Below are 14,825 nucleotides of genomic sequence, written 5' to 3'. Positions count from 1 at the left end.
TTTTTTTCATGGTGGTCAGCTGTAAGCTAACGGCTAACGGCTCCGCTGCCCAGCACCAAGCATCCCACAGTCTGTGTGTCTTCATTGGGTCAGATTAGAAAACTGGCTTCGCTCCCAGCAAATTGCATGTAACTTATTGACCTACCAACACTCCTGTTATCTACTATACTTCATCAAACTTTCAGTGAAAACTATTAAAACCTTTTTTTACATTGAAGGTTAAGGTATTAAAATGAATTTTGTTTTTCTTGAAGCAGTGGTAGTCTTTATTTTGAGGCAGTCAGGACTGATGATTCTGTATGGCAGTATTTTTATTGAGACATATTTCATTTAAACCCAAGTAGTTTGGATAGTTGTTTCCTCAAAGCATAGGTTAAATATTACTTCATATTCTCACACTCAGTCCTTACAGACAGTCATTTGCATGATAAAACTAGGATGTAGAATTGAAGAAGACATAAGTGTAAGAAAAGAAGACATAGCCCAAAATGTGGGGAAAAAAATGACAGGGCAGAGCCAGAATCACAAAGAAAAATGTAAAGAAGTGCTAGAGATCAGACACTAACTGTGACTAAGGGGAGCAGAGGCAGTGAAGGAGAACAGAGAGAAGTGGATGAGTGAAGGTCGAATCACTCATCGACCTGATTGACTCTCACTGGTGCATCTCTCAGGATGACTCCAACTCATCCTCAGGCTGGATAAGAACCTCTTAGAGCCCAGCAGGAGAGCTTGCTTCACTGCCCCAGAGGAAGCAGGTGGTGGGGAACACCTGCCTGATAACATGATGCTGGACTGAATGTGTGTATCTTATGGGTGTGTTGTTTCTCAATGTAGTTCTGTTTTAAGAGGAGTGTTATGAACTGGAACATAGTACTGTTAAAAGACCTGGTGATCACTACACAGACCAGGACTCTCAGTCAAGTGAGTCACTGGAACAATTTTGTATAGACATCCATGCACAACTTCAAGTTCCATTCCATTACAAACAAAGGCCCCACAGAACATTAAATCTCCGTCATTATATGATCCAGAAAGTATATCCAGAGTGATCTCCTTGTTATAGCAGAAATGTTAGCAATCAGTACCAATCCAGAAGAGTTCAGTTCTTATCAAAGCACAAAACGCCCTTCTATCTTTCAGTGTCCCATGTTTGGAGTTCTCTTCCAAAGTCCAGTGAACCTGGCTCAGTGTGAGAGATGTCGGAGTACTTAATATATTAATGGAAGTTAATAAGTTATTAGCAGAATAGGGAGTGTTCAGTTGATGGCAGGTTTATCTCAGCCGACATCCTCGTCCAGGAAGGTACCGCACCTGAACAGAACGCCAGACCAGGTGCAGCTAACATGGAGAGAGAAAAACTGAGAGAAAACATAAAGTTAAAGTTGAAGTAACAGCAAATAATGCAAATTGGAGTAGAAGAAGAAGAAAGTAGCAGAGTGAGGAAGAGTGATCAGTTTGTCCTCCAGTTGCCTAAACCCATGGCAGCAATACGATAGAGTTTTGAGGTTCTACTTAGAACCTGGTTATGATCCAGTGCATTAAATGTGAATACTAGTAAGTTGCTTTTACAATTTTGTTCTGTGTAACTTGATTTGACTTGGACTGTATGGAATATTATTTGAATTAATCTGTATGACTGGATTAGAATGAGTTGGATTGATCTGAATTGAAGGACTTCTCTTATTTGTTGTTTAGTATAACTCCAAATTATTCATGGAAAATGTGCCTGGTTGTAGACTTTTTTTGTAGAGCATAACTAAAATATTCTAAACTAAATGCAGCTTTGGGAAGCTGAAATACCCAAAGTGTACCCAAAGCCAAAATGCTACTTGACACGCTAGTGGCTGGGGTTTGCAAAGCAGACAAACCAGGAGAGGCGCTCATTTTTACTACTGATTGGCTGCACCGTAAGAGAGGACATGTTAGCATCTGCTGTAGTGCCAAGATGATTTTCATACATTAAAATAGGCAGTTATAAGCGTTTTTAGCAGGGGTTTCAACTTTTCACAGATTTCAGTTATTTGTAGGTGGATATAGTCCACTGTGTCATGAATTATAACAAAGTGGACTACTTTCTCTTAAAAAGGTTGTGACATGATATGCCTTCAAAATATATTACCTGGCTATTACATCACTTCTTATTCTGGTTAATAATTTTGCCTTCACCTTTGAAGGTTCTTATCCTGTTCTAGTCACATGTGGAAAACAGAAACGGACCTTTAATATCTGCTGCCAGAGATGAGAATTTCATCCACAAAAAAGACAAATGTTTTCTCTCTTCATACCTGAGATGATATTGTCTTTACACCTGTGCTTTGAAAAACTGGATAATGACCATTAGAAATATTAGACCATCTCCATGTATAAACAGACAGACAGATACTTAAAATAATCTTAATTGTTGTATGGATGAATTCATCTAAAAATGTACACCATAAGCTTAGCGAAAAATTGTACTTGGCCATTAAAGTTAGGCCTAGTTATTGATAACAACTGGGAGAGTTGAGTTTAAAGTACTTTATTTACTCTGTTCATTTTACCAGCATGTTTCTTCTGACTTGAATCTGTAGGTGTAGCTATATATTTGGCTGAGAGCAATGAGGCATTATGTCTTATCAGAAAACCATGAAGCTCATCTACAAGGATACAGGATCAACATGCCAGTGGACATTAAGCAGTAAGCTGCTCCGCAGTCATAGCAACAGTTTTACTGCTGAAACAGCAGAAATTACATTTCTATTCATAACTGAAAACAGTAAGCTTGCCACTTTTGCAAATTAAAATAAAATTAAAAGCTGATTATGAAATCCATTTCTTAGTACAATGACAACTATTTTATGCCTGAATGAATAATTCTGCATGAGTTCAGTCAAATACTTGACTTGTAAAAACATTTTTTTTTTATATAGAAGGGTTAAGATTAAGATGAGCCAAAGACCAAAATGAAACCTGTGACTCAAAAAGGGACACTGTGGCAGTGAATGTTGGCAACAATTCAGAAATAGCATAAACACACAAACTTGGCCTTTTTTTCCAAAATGTTTGTCCTTCCTCCTCCCTTGAGACAAAACATCTGAAAAATGTCCAATTTCCCCGTTCTGTCGAGAGAGAGATGGAGGAGCAGCTGCTCAGGCTTTGGGCTGCTAGGAGCTTGTGGATTTTAAAAAGTTTCTTCTTTCTTAGCATAAAAAAAACTAAGATTTGTTGTAAATAACATCAAGCAAAGGAAAATCAAACAGCTGGAAGGTTTTGTTTCAGATGTGGTGTTTTGGTCCTGCTTCAATTTTGAATTTGACAGATTGATTTTGTGCATACTTGCATGTAAACATAGTTATCAGACAGGAAGGAAAAATGATTTGTTGGTATCTGATGTCTAAGTGAAAATAGTTTTTCATTTTCAGACAGAATTTATATTTGTCTTTGGGCTGGAATTGCATAGGAAATTTGTCTGGTCAACAATTGAACCTGAGCAACAACCCGTTGTTACGGAACAAAATATGGTGTCGATTTCTTGCAGAACCTCTGTCCTGAATGCTGAACTGGCTGAAATTGTAAATAATGTTGCACAGCATACAAACAAGAATATTACAAGATGCTGAAAACATTTTGTTGGTGATGTTTTCTTGAAGTAACATATTGTTTTTACCTACAATGCATGAGCAGTTTCATCATATGTACATTATTCGTTTTTGTTCTAAGCCTCTGCTTGAATATCTTTTGCCACTCTAGAGCTATGATTTTATATAAGGCATTTGAAATTATGGTGTACTTATTGCAATTTTCATTTGTTTATTTGTATTACTTTAAGTAGCAAAATTAAGATCAAATAATAGATGGTTAATAAAAGATTGTTTGGCAGTGCTAATAGCATCCTGTAGTGAATTTTTCACATCTGGAAAATAAGCAACGGAGTCAGATAGACAAAACTTTGCTTATGATTCGCCAAACCATGTTTAGATGAGAACGTTTCTAGTTAATATACAGGTTTTCTTTTGAATCTAGAACTTGTAGATTTGTTGAAATATATGACAGTCATTTAAAAGTTTATTAACTGTGTGAGTGTGTCTGGAGGAAGTTTTCCATACTTATATGGTTTTAAGTCTCCGTCCTCACTGCTCCTACTTGCCTTCTTTTCCTTACGCCCGTCTCTCCTCTGCTCTGCTGTGTCTTCCTCCTCTCCAGTACTGTCGGAAACAGAGGATGTAATCAGCTCAGACCTGCTGACTAGGCAGCTTCTTACCTCCGTACCAATATCTACCTGTCCTTGAAAACACACACTTCAATTATTCTACACCTTGGATTGGTTAAACACACACACCCCTACAAACACACACACACACACCATGCTGCACCTTTCCTTTATTGCTCTTCTGACTTTTGTATTATTTCTTCTCTTTTCGTCAGTTCTTGCCATTGTGTTCTTTTATTTTGACTCTTTTATAAAAAAAATTCTGCTACCGCATAACGTTTCTTTCTCTTTTCTTTCCTTCTCAGCTATTCCCATTTACATGACTCTTTTAAAGCTCTCTGTGTTGAACTTGTCCAGTCTCTCAAAGTACTGTCACTTGGTTGGAAGGACATGTCAGATGATGAATGCAGCAACTGCAGATGTCTTTAAAATAATTGCTTGTATTGACGGAAGTACAAAAGGTGACCTCCACCTCGGTCAACATGAGCTGCTCATTTGGTAAACCCACGTTTCTGCTCACACTGTAATTCACTTCTAAAGCAGGCTGTAAAATGAAAGTGGTAATAGAATAAAATAACGTAAAGGTGTTTTGTGGCCTTTATTGACAACAGACAGACAGGAAATGGGCATAGAGAGAGAAAGGTCCCAAGGTTGGGAACTAAACCTTGGATGGTGTATTGAGGATGGGGTACCCCGCTACCTCTACACCACCACCACCACATTCCATCAAAAACTAGAAGACTTATTATGTCTAACCCAGTTTTTCAAGATCAAGTCGACAACAACTCTTCTTTGGACATTTTGAGATTATGTTGGTGTCTCTGACATTCCTTTTCCTCTCTATGTTGACACAAGATACTTTTGAGTGTTCATATGGAAGTCGCCAAACCACCAAGGATCATTGTGAAACACCATTCAAAATGAAAATGACATTATCATCAGTTAATGTTATGTACCGACTGTCCAGGTCCAGATAGACTGATCTGTGATTAATGATTAGTGCCAGACTCTGTAACTCTGTGCAGCAGTTTCCTCACAGAAAACTTGGCCAATTTTCTTAGAAAATGAGTCAAAATAAATATAAAAACCTCCAAACAAATGAAGACAAATTTAAACTACTATGGCTATAAAATAGCAAGGGCTGCTGCAGCTGCTGTGTGTGTGTGTGTGTGTGTGCGGGGGGCTGGGGGGTGTTTTGTGTTTGGTTGTCACAACAGGTGTTCAGCCATGGCAATGTGTTATGGTATTTATACTGTTTGCATGCCATCTAATCACAGTCTTATATGTTGTTGTTTTTTGTTTTTTGTGCAGTTTTAAAAATCTGGGAACAAAGTGAAAGCTGCCTCTTTTCTATCTTCCTGTCTTCCTGCTCATGTCTCCCTCTCTGGTCTCATTACCTCTTCTCATCTCCTCTTTTGCCCTGGCACGGTCACTTTTTGCCCCTGTAGCCAGCAAGGAGACCCAAGGGTGAAATCACTATTGATTATTCTGGATTCCAGGAGCCGGTGGGGGAGGGAGGTAGGCATGGGAACGTACAGCTCAGTTAGAACAATGCATTGAGGAATTCATTAGAAAAACATAATTCCACCAAATATAAATATATACATATGTCAGATTGAATCTATAGCTGAAACATTATCTGGAAATGTATAGTCCTTTTTTATCTTTATTATTGACTAGGTAAATATTTTTATGAGTTTTTAAGTAAACGTGCAGTTGCAGTTTTCTGGAAGTTTGTTCCAGATTTGTGGGGCATAGAAACTGGATGCAAATTCTGCATGTTTGGTTCTGGTTCTGCTCTGCATCCAGAGAGCTCTCAGTGCCTTTGAACCGACACTTCTGGCCTGTGATGGGATTCACAGACATGCTGCACAAGGGAGCTGTACACAGTGTCAAACTATACAGTCAATGAAGGTTTATTCACTGCTTTCAGTTACATTTTGGGCATCAGAGCAAACAAACAAAAAAATGATGAGACACACACAGTTTCTGTAAGTCTAGTTTCATTCTGACTTTTTACTAAGGCTGCAAGATATGTCAGCACTAACACCGGTGTCGGCCGATGTTAGTTATTTTTTAACATATTGTATCGGTCCAATAAATCAAACATCCATTTTGTTGCTGTGTGTTTCTGGATGGGGAAGGTTGGAGATTGGTCATGTGGTTTCTGCTTGGTCATGTGACAGTGATGGTGATGCAGTGCTGAACTGTGGGAATCTCAACTGAAGCAGAGAAACAGCGGTGTGGTCATTTCTTTCAAGGTGTTTAATTTTGTTGTTATGGCTGATAACTGATATTTAATGATATTATATACTGTATATTTCACTACCCTTTCATGTCTGAAATCAATATCGACCCAAATCTTCGGTGCATCCCTCCTTTTTACTAATTAGGACTGTATTATGAAAACACATTTAACTGGTTGTTGATCTCCTTGCTCCTGCACACTGTTTTTGTGATGTAGCTGTTGTAACTGGTGTGCTCAGAAAGTAATTGAACTATGTTAGTACTAGAACCACTTGGGTAAAAATAGCCCTCAGAAATACACAAAAACAGTGCATGTGCAAATGTTGCACTGATAAGAAAACGTTAATAAGTCAATGCTTCACATCCTACACACTGACATCCACTGTTGTAATGAATTCTAGTCTAGATGATTAGGACAATACTTGGCTTGACAGACTCGTTCTTGCTGCCAGTGATGGATCAGCTGTGTGTAATTTCATGCATGTATCCTCTGGTTATAAATGTCTGTGCTTATTCACTCACTTGACTTCTGCCCTGTTCCCATATGGTTATACACACACAGACACACTTCTGCCCAGTGTTTGCTGGACATACTGGACAGTGTGTCCAGCACATTGTCCAGTGTGCCTGTCAAGGTATTTACAGGTAAATGGAAGCATGCTCATAGCCATGTAGGTGTGTTTTCCTGCTTGGACAGAGGCAGCATAACATACACATGCCGCTGTTTTTCTGTTCAAAACTAAGAGAAAATTCTGTCATCCTACCAACATGTCATTCTTTTAGGTCTTTATAATGACTAAATCACAAGATCTGGGGCCTCGTGCATAAAGTGTGTGTGCGCACAAGAAATGTGCTGCGCCATATTTTACGCACAAGTCGACATGTATAAAAATTAACTTTGCGTCACAGTTTGCATAAATATACGCACACTTTGTCGCTGGCATGAAAATGTGCGGCAGCCACGCACATTTTCTGTGGACAATATCAAACTACAAAGCGTCAAAACTCACCTAGATGCACTGAAATCTGACTACATTCGGTGTTATCTAGACCAAGAAGCATCAAACCCGATGTTTCTCATGATTTTAATATTTTATTGTTTAAACGTAAACGATTGAATTGAACCGCATTTATCCTCAGCCAATAAGCTAACATGCACACAAAATAAAGAAAATAAAAATAAAAGTATGTGAAAACCTCGCTAGAATGTAAATAGTACTTTTTCTCAGTTTTTGTCTCATAAAGATGTAACGCATTGGTCCGTGCGCCGAAGCGCACGAAATGCGTCTATGGGGTCATTTCATTGTCACTAAAAGAAGAAAACAGGGTTGGATCAGCAGATTATCTCAAACCTGCTGATTAAAAATAATCATCAGGTTTGATTATTTTTAAGGTGATCAAGGTGTGTATGCAATCACACGTCTATAAGTAGCTGCGCAAAATTCAAAGCTGTGTAATTGAGGAGTGCTTTGGCTCTGATGGAGAACATCGTCATTGGGAGGATTCAGAGGGAGTGATTGATCAGAGATCATATTGATCTGTTGAGAAATGTTGATGGTGGTTTATTATCGTTTAGATTAATCCAGACTGATCATCCTGGAGCTCTGAGCAAACAAAAAAGAGCCGTTCGGTACCGGTACCGGTCCAGCTGCAGTCATCCTTCAGTCTTTGTGATCGCGCCTTATGGACATAAAGCATTCTAGTATTTAGAATAAATGTCCGCACTCCTCACTCAAATGACTCTGACACGCTGTCTGTCTTTAAATCCCGGCTGAAGGCGCTACTGTTCAAACAGGCATTTCCAGGATCTCTTTATTTTTTTAATTTGGATTTTTTTTTTCTTCAAAATGTATTTTTATTTTTGTGAGGTGACATTATGTGTCCTCAAAGCACCTTTTAAATAAAATATATAACAATAATAATAATAATTATTATTATTATTATAAATACTTATACTGAACAAGGACGTTGCCATGGTTATTGCTTCACGTGGTGGCAGACCTCCGGGTATTTATACTACCTGTATTTATGGGTGGCCACAGGGCGGACCAACAGCTGCGCTCTATTTCCCGCAAATTAGAATTTATAAAGGAAAGGTGCGCAGCCATGTGCGTGCTCACGGCTTTATGCATCCGATTGTTTTTTGTGCGCCGCACTTTTGTAATTTTTTTCGTACGCCAAGTTTTAATGTGAAAACTGCTCACTCCTTTTATGCATGAAGCCCCTGGACCTTTTTTAAAAACTTATTTCATAAATTTGTTCCATAAACATAGTTAGTTTAAGCTTATTAACTATGTTTAGCCCGAAGAAATGTCAAAGTCTTCAGGCTAACTTGTAGTTGGGATAATTTGCCAGTAGGAAAACAATCCTAAAGTTGAAGGTCCAAACTGTAATCAAAGCAGGAAGGTAAAATTTCAGATAAAACTGTAATTGATAGCTTGTTTCTTTCTTCCAAAAGTCATTTGATCAGTGACAAAGTCAGCTTCAAGTTCATCAGGACTGGAAATACAAATATAACCTTTAAGAACTTTGACATCAAACTGTGGTTATAGAGTCTTTTAAAGTTTTCTCATATGAACTTAGTTTCTGCTTAAATACAACATGGCAGCTCTGAGTTTCAGGTATGTGGAGAAATTCAAATAATTACAAGAATTGGCAAGGTTTTTTTGACAAATAAAGTCAAAACATTGGATTCCTCCCTTTAACAACCTTAAATGTTTCTTAATTATTTGTTGAACTCACAAGCATTAACCACCCTAAGCCCTCATCCTCTTCCCCTGGAGTCCCACAGCACAGGATTTATGTAGGACTTCTATCTATATTTGACTATTTGTGCAAAAAGTTGTAAATTGTGTCCCAGGGTTCAATAGTACCAATCAGGCATTTTCACAGTATAAAAAATTAATTTTCACCCCACAATAATTTCAATTTTGATTTTTTTTCCTTTTTTTTTTGCTGTGAAGTCTCCGTAATGTTTGTTCCAAATGAATATATTTGTGGGAAGTTACATAAAAAAGCAGGATTCTAAAAGTGTGGAATTACAGTTTCTCCAAATTATAAATACTTAGTGGCTTTAAGCTCAAGCTTTCTGAATCTCATCGCATCTCCAGGCTTTTTGAGCTTCAAAGAAACCTGGAACTAAAACTGTTTCATTTTTTTCATCTGAAGAATAAGGATGTACAAGTTCTGTTCTGAAGAGCTACTATCCTGCAACTTTCAAATGCATCTCATTTTGAAAACACCTGAATCAAACGGCCAAATCCCCCCATCAGCATTCAGTCATTCAGCTCTGCAGAGTCCAGAGGGGTGGCAGAATGAAACCCTTATGTTGTGATGCTTTTCTCAACACTCAACGACATGAGATCAGTCATTTCCATTCACACACCGAAGGTGGCAATCTACTGGATAGTAGCTACAGCTGCTCTGGAGCCGTCTGACAAAAGTGAGGCTGCCATGCACTGGCGGTCCTCTGACCACCACCAGCAGGCAGGACGGGGCGGGAATCGAACCTGCAACCCTCCAATAGCAGAAGGAACTCCTGCCTTCATCACTCTAAACTTTAGTTCAGGGTGATGTGTGAAGAAAGACTTGGCCTGTTTAAAAAAAAATCACAGAGCTAAATTACTAAAACCTTGTTATGTAAATTAGAGAATTATTGACTTGACTATATGACTTCTGGTTCTCTTGGCAGAACTGAATTCCAGTTTCCACTAAATCAAGGTAGAAATTGCTGCTCATCATCATAATCCAGATTTTATGTTTTGAAACGGTTTCAGTCATTCAAAATTTGTTTGAGTTGAAACATTTAGATAATTGTATTAAATATTGATATTTGAGAAAAATTTGCCATTTGAATTTAGACTTAATTTGCACACTGTGGGCAAGTGAGTGCGGGTGTGTGTGGGTGTGTGTGTTAGAGGTTGTTGTGATGGGACACATTGAACTTTATTGTAACACAATTTAAAAGTCAAGCATATGTCAATGTCTGTAAAACAATATGGTCTATAAGGCCAAAAATAAATGTATGCCAAAATCTAGAATCTATTTATTTTACTGTCTTATTAGTGATAACTTATATTAGGTTTTAAATAATCCTACTGATAAAAAAATAAAAGAAACTGTGATGTGTCTTGATTAAGAGCAGAGGAAAAAAGAAACAACACTAACACAATTTGAGGAAAATAAAAAGATCTAACGATGTAAATCTTTCTCAAACATTGAAGAACTGTTTACTGGCAGCATTTTGTCTCTCTGCTCGGCCAAATTAAAGGGAGATTCCATTAATTTTTCAGTGTGTCTGCTTGGCCTGTTGAAGTAAATTTGCATTTCTATCTCACAGCTTAGCGGATACTCATTAAAAACAGAACTGCTGAATTTGTAAATTGTGTTTTTTTTTTCTCCATTAAATCAAAGCACACTCACATTTTCAGTCTTCACCTCAACCCCCCACATCATTTGACAATGTTCAAGCACACATGCATACACACACACACACACACACACACACACACACACACACACACATGCAACATATAAGCAGCTCTTTGCAGGTGCCCCTGCAGCTCCCTGGCTCTCTGCGTTTGTGTGGCAGGCTCATCTATAGGTGTGCTTGTTGTTGTTTATTAGAGTGTGAGGTCCATGACAGCGATCAGCGGCTCATTCACTACATTAATGAGAATGATAGCAGCTTTAAAAGACTGTTCCACACTCTGACCAAACTCATTAACACAGGCTTGCATTTAAATACACTCTGCTCGTCTTCCTCTCCTTCTCTTCTTTCTGCATTTATAGGTTTATCTGTCCACTTGTCTCTTTCTTACACCTTCTGTTCTTCCTTATTTATGCTTCATCCCTTTTATTCTGTTTCTCTCAGCAGGTACATTATAGACTTTTTTCATTTTTTCTTGTTTTGTCAACCATTGACAGAAGAAGCTCTTCCTTTTTTGTTTTTATGAATTATTATTTCTTGTATTTTTCTGGGTTCTCATCTGTCTTTGATACTCTTGGTTCATACTGCAGTTGGTCCAGTTTAAAATAGCTAAAGTAGCATTTTAGCTATTTTATAATAGCTAAAATGTCATGTTTATGTGTGAAAAGAGACATACATTTTTTGTAAGTGTCTGACATTAACATACATAATGTATACATAATGTATCGGGTTCTCTCATGACAATATGCTGCTACTCTTATTCTTCACAGTTGTGTTTTCAGGCAGGCTTCCTCTTTTCAGTCCAGCTACAGTAAAACTGCAATAATGTCACTTAAATTGTAGTTTTTGTCAGACATGTCTCCAAAATATACATTTTAGATATTGACTTCATTTGTTCACATCCAAAGGTGGCTCCTCAAGTTACTTTTGGAGCTTTGCCTTCTTCCTTTTGCATTTAGAAAGGATATTGGTAGTACCAACTGATGTATGACAGAAAAAGTGAAGTTTGATTTCATATCAAATGTTTTCTAAAGCTGCATTAAACGTCTGGGATAGTTCAGACTTGCACATTTACAGCATTTCACTCATCAGAACACATTCCAGCAGATAATTATTTTGTGTGTGTGGGTAAAAATAATGCTGTCATTTTGCACTTTATTTGCAGTGATGTTTACACTGAAAATACTGCAGCTTTTCTCAACAGTGTGTGTGGGTAGGTTGATGTGTTCAGAGGCTGTCTGAGCTGTGGCCTGTGAAGGCATTGATGGACTGATCCACCTCTGGCAGCACACACACACACCCACACACACACACACACGCACAGAGGTGTAAAAGACAGAGAGGCTGTAAAATGAGCAGTTGTGTAGAGGAAATAAATTAAAAGCATCACATTAATGATATAGTGACCTCTGTGTCATTGTGTTTTATGGGGCTGGGAGGATCCCTTTCATAATCAGGTCTAATGCTCATGCTTGTAAACAAGATAGCAAAAAACTTGAGCTTTAAAAAGGCATTCATAAATAACCCATATGATGCATTAAAAATGTTAGATTGAAATGTAGTCAGGCTTCCTCTTTTAGCTTATAGATAAACACAATAAGCTTCAAAATTACATGTTAAGTTTAAACATAACATTGACATGGTATTTTTAGAGAATGTGGAGATTAAAATGTAATTTTCCTTTATTCAAATTTAGTATACTTATGTTGATTTTGATTTAATGGGTTGTTTCAAAATGACTCTTTTAGTGCAGACCCATATTGCTGCATTACATTCAAAGTGTTGTTTTCTACTACAGTGAAATTTGATCTGAAATATTTTCTTTGAAATACTTTTAAAAAATTCAGTTTTATTTTAGTTTAATCCAAAAGTGACTACTTTATCCCACATAAAATAACATCCAGTTCTGCATAAATTTATATCTGTTTGTGAATTATTCACTGCAGTACTCCAGTTTCTATGCCATGATTTGTACCAAGCATTTACTTACCAAAATTTGGCAAAAATTGTTTTTATATACTACTATCATTATTATCTTATGTTAGGTTCAATGCTATCTGGTTATATTCGTGTGCCCTTGCTGTGTTTTGTGTGGTTGCCAGTATTTGGACAGCTACTGTGTGGCTCACCAGGTGAGTCTAACATCTGTTTCTTGGCAAGTCTTGGAGGAGGTGACAGACTGTGTTGTGTGTATGTGTGTGTGTACTTTCACTCCAGCATACTTATTTTCTTTATTTGTTCACTATCCACTCTAATTTTTTAAACAACACATTGAAGATTTTTTTTTCTGTTATTTTTTACTGTTACAAGCCCTGAATATCCACAGGGTGAAAATGAGAAACACACATTAGCTCCTAACTCACCTCCTGATATAAAGAACAGACAGATGAGTTAACAGGACCGACCATATTGGCTACCAACATGGTAGCCGACAGGCTTTTCAACATGTGTGTTAATACACATTATGATAGACAAGTGATCTATATCAGTAGAAATTTGAATGTTGATAATTTCACTGAACTTCAATCCAGAACCACATGGGATTCTGGGAGATGTAGGCAGAGGAAAGATTGTTGTCTCTCATCCTCTCACTGCCAGCTAATCAAGGTGGCATCCATAAACTCACTCACTATTTGGTTGGCTAGCAACAACCTGCTGAGTAAGATGAGCACTACCAGGTTCATGATGAACTCAGCATAGTTGGCCATAGAAGCTCACACTCAATGAGGACAGAGTAAGGAGATAATGAGGACTCTAGAGTATGTGACCGTGTCCATGTACCCGGTGTCACATTGACTTGCTATGGAAACTACTTGATAAGAAACTGTGTTCACATTGACATGTTTTGCATGTAACACTAAGCTGATAATATTGAGTCACCACAACCATCTTGCATTGTTTTTGTACTGTTGCTGTCTGTTCAGCACTAAGAGTTGTGCGGTGTTTGTTCTGATGGAGTAAAAATGGGGCTAGATGACCAACTAGCTCATCAAACGTAATAATATCCATTCATGTTATGGGAAATAAAGGAATTTGTCACAATAAATATAGGCAATCAGTACACTTGACTATAAAATTTCACCTGTCTGTGGACGGTGCACACAGAATCTGTGCAGTTCACAGAATTCACACTCTTGAGTATACAGGAGCAGTTTCATGTTTCACCACTGAGCCCCACAACCAGACAGGAAGTGAGTAATAAGAGAGGAGGAAGACATGAGGCAGAAATGAACAGGCCGGGACTCAAACCCGTGATGGCCGTGTAAAGGACTGAGGCCTCCGTATATGAGTTGCGTGCTTTACCCCCGTCCCACCGCAGATAATAAGCGATGAAAGGTCACGTCACTTGTTCGGCAGTATTTTGGAAAATTAAAACAAATCGATCATTTTCAATATTGACTGAAATAAAATGTTTTTTTCAGCCATTTCACCTGTCCATACACTGTACATTTTTCCAGTGTTTCACAAATTTGTCTAAAATTTGTTCAGCAAACTTTGAACACCATTCTACATGCTTGTTCTTCAACAGTAGAGTCTGGCACAGTGAGTGTGTGTCCAGGCTGGGGTGTTTTATGTGTTGTTGTTTTCTTTCTGAAGCTCTTCCACAGATCTTCTCATGTTTCTTTGCACAGTGCTATCAGTAAAGAGGAGATATTTTAATGTGAAATCTCTGTTGTGAGGTTTACATCACAAATTGGGTCTAAAGCAGCTGATATTAATTTGCGCTTCGTGGGAGGATTACTTCATGACTTTCCACGCTTTTTGACACCTCAATTTTTTCATGTGTTTAATACTTTTTTCCTGTGTCGTTACTTTTTTTACACATCACTTCATTCATTTACATCTACGGATTGATTTATTTGCGTATTTAAGGTGGTGACACTTTCAAGTCAATGACACCTTTAGAAACATATTTACTTAGAATATTGCAATGTGCTGAATAGTGTTCAACACTTATTT

At 37.8% G+C, this 14,825-nt stretch overlaps 1 protein-coding gene and 1 long non-coding RNA gene across 4 annotated transcripts in view; one reads left to right on the top strand and one right to left on the bottom strand.

Annotated features, from left to right (window-relative positions):
* The window catches only part of LOC114155592 (uncharacterized), a 226,595-nt gene extending 217,982 nt beyond the window's left edge, over positions 1–8,613 (bottom strand). The window contains exon 1 of the long non-coding RNA XR_003597787.1: positions 8,490–8,613. This is a non-coding gene — a long non-coding RNA (uncharacterized LOC114155592). The remainder of the gene's footprint in view (positions 1–8,489) is intronic.
* The window catches only part of npas3 (neuronal PAS domain protein 3), a 281,452-nt gene that overhangs the window by 11,561 nt on the left and 255,066 nt on the right, over positions 1–14,825 (top strand). The gene's annotated exons all lie outside the window — the stretch shown is intronic.

This window comes from Xiphophorus couchianus, chromosome 13, assembly GCF_001444195.1.
Source record: "Xiphophorus couchianus chromosome 13, X_couchianus-1.0, whole genome shotgun sequence".
In the NCBI taxonomy this organism is placed as follows: Eukaryota; Metazoa; Chordata; class Actinopteri; order Cyprinodontiformes; family Poeciliidae; genus Xiphophorus; species Xiphophorus couchianus.
This window is presented reverse-complemented; position numbering and strand designations above follow the sequence as displayed.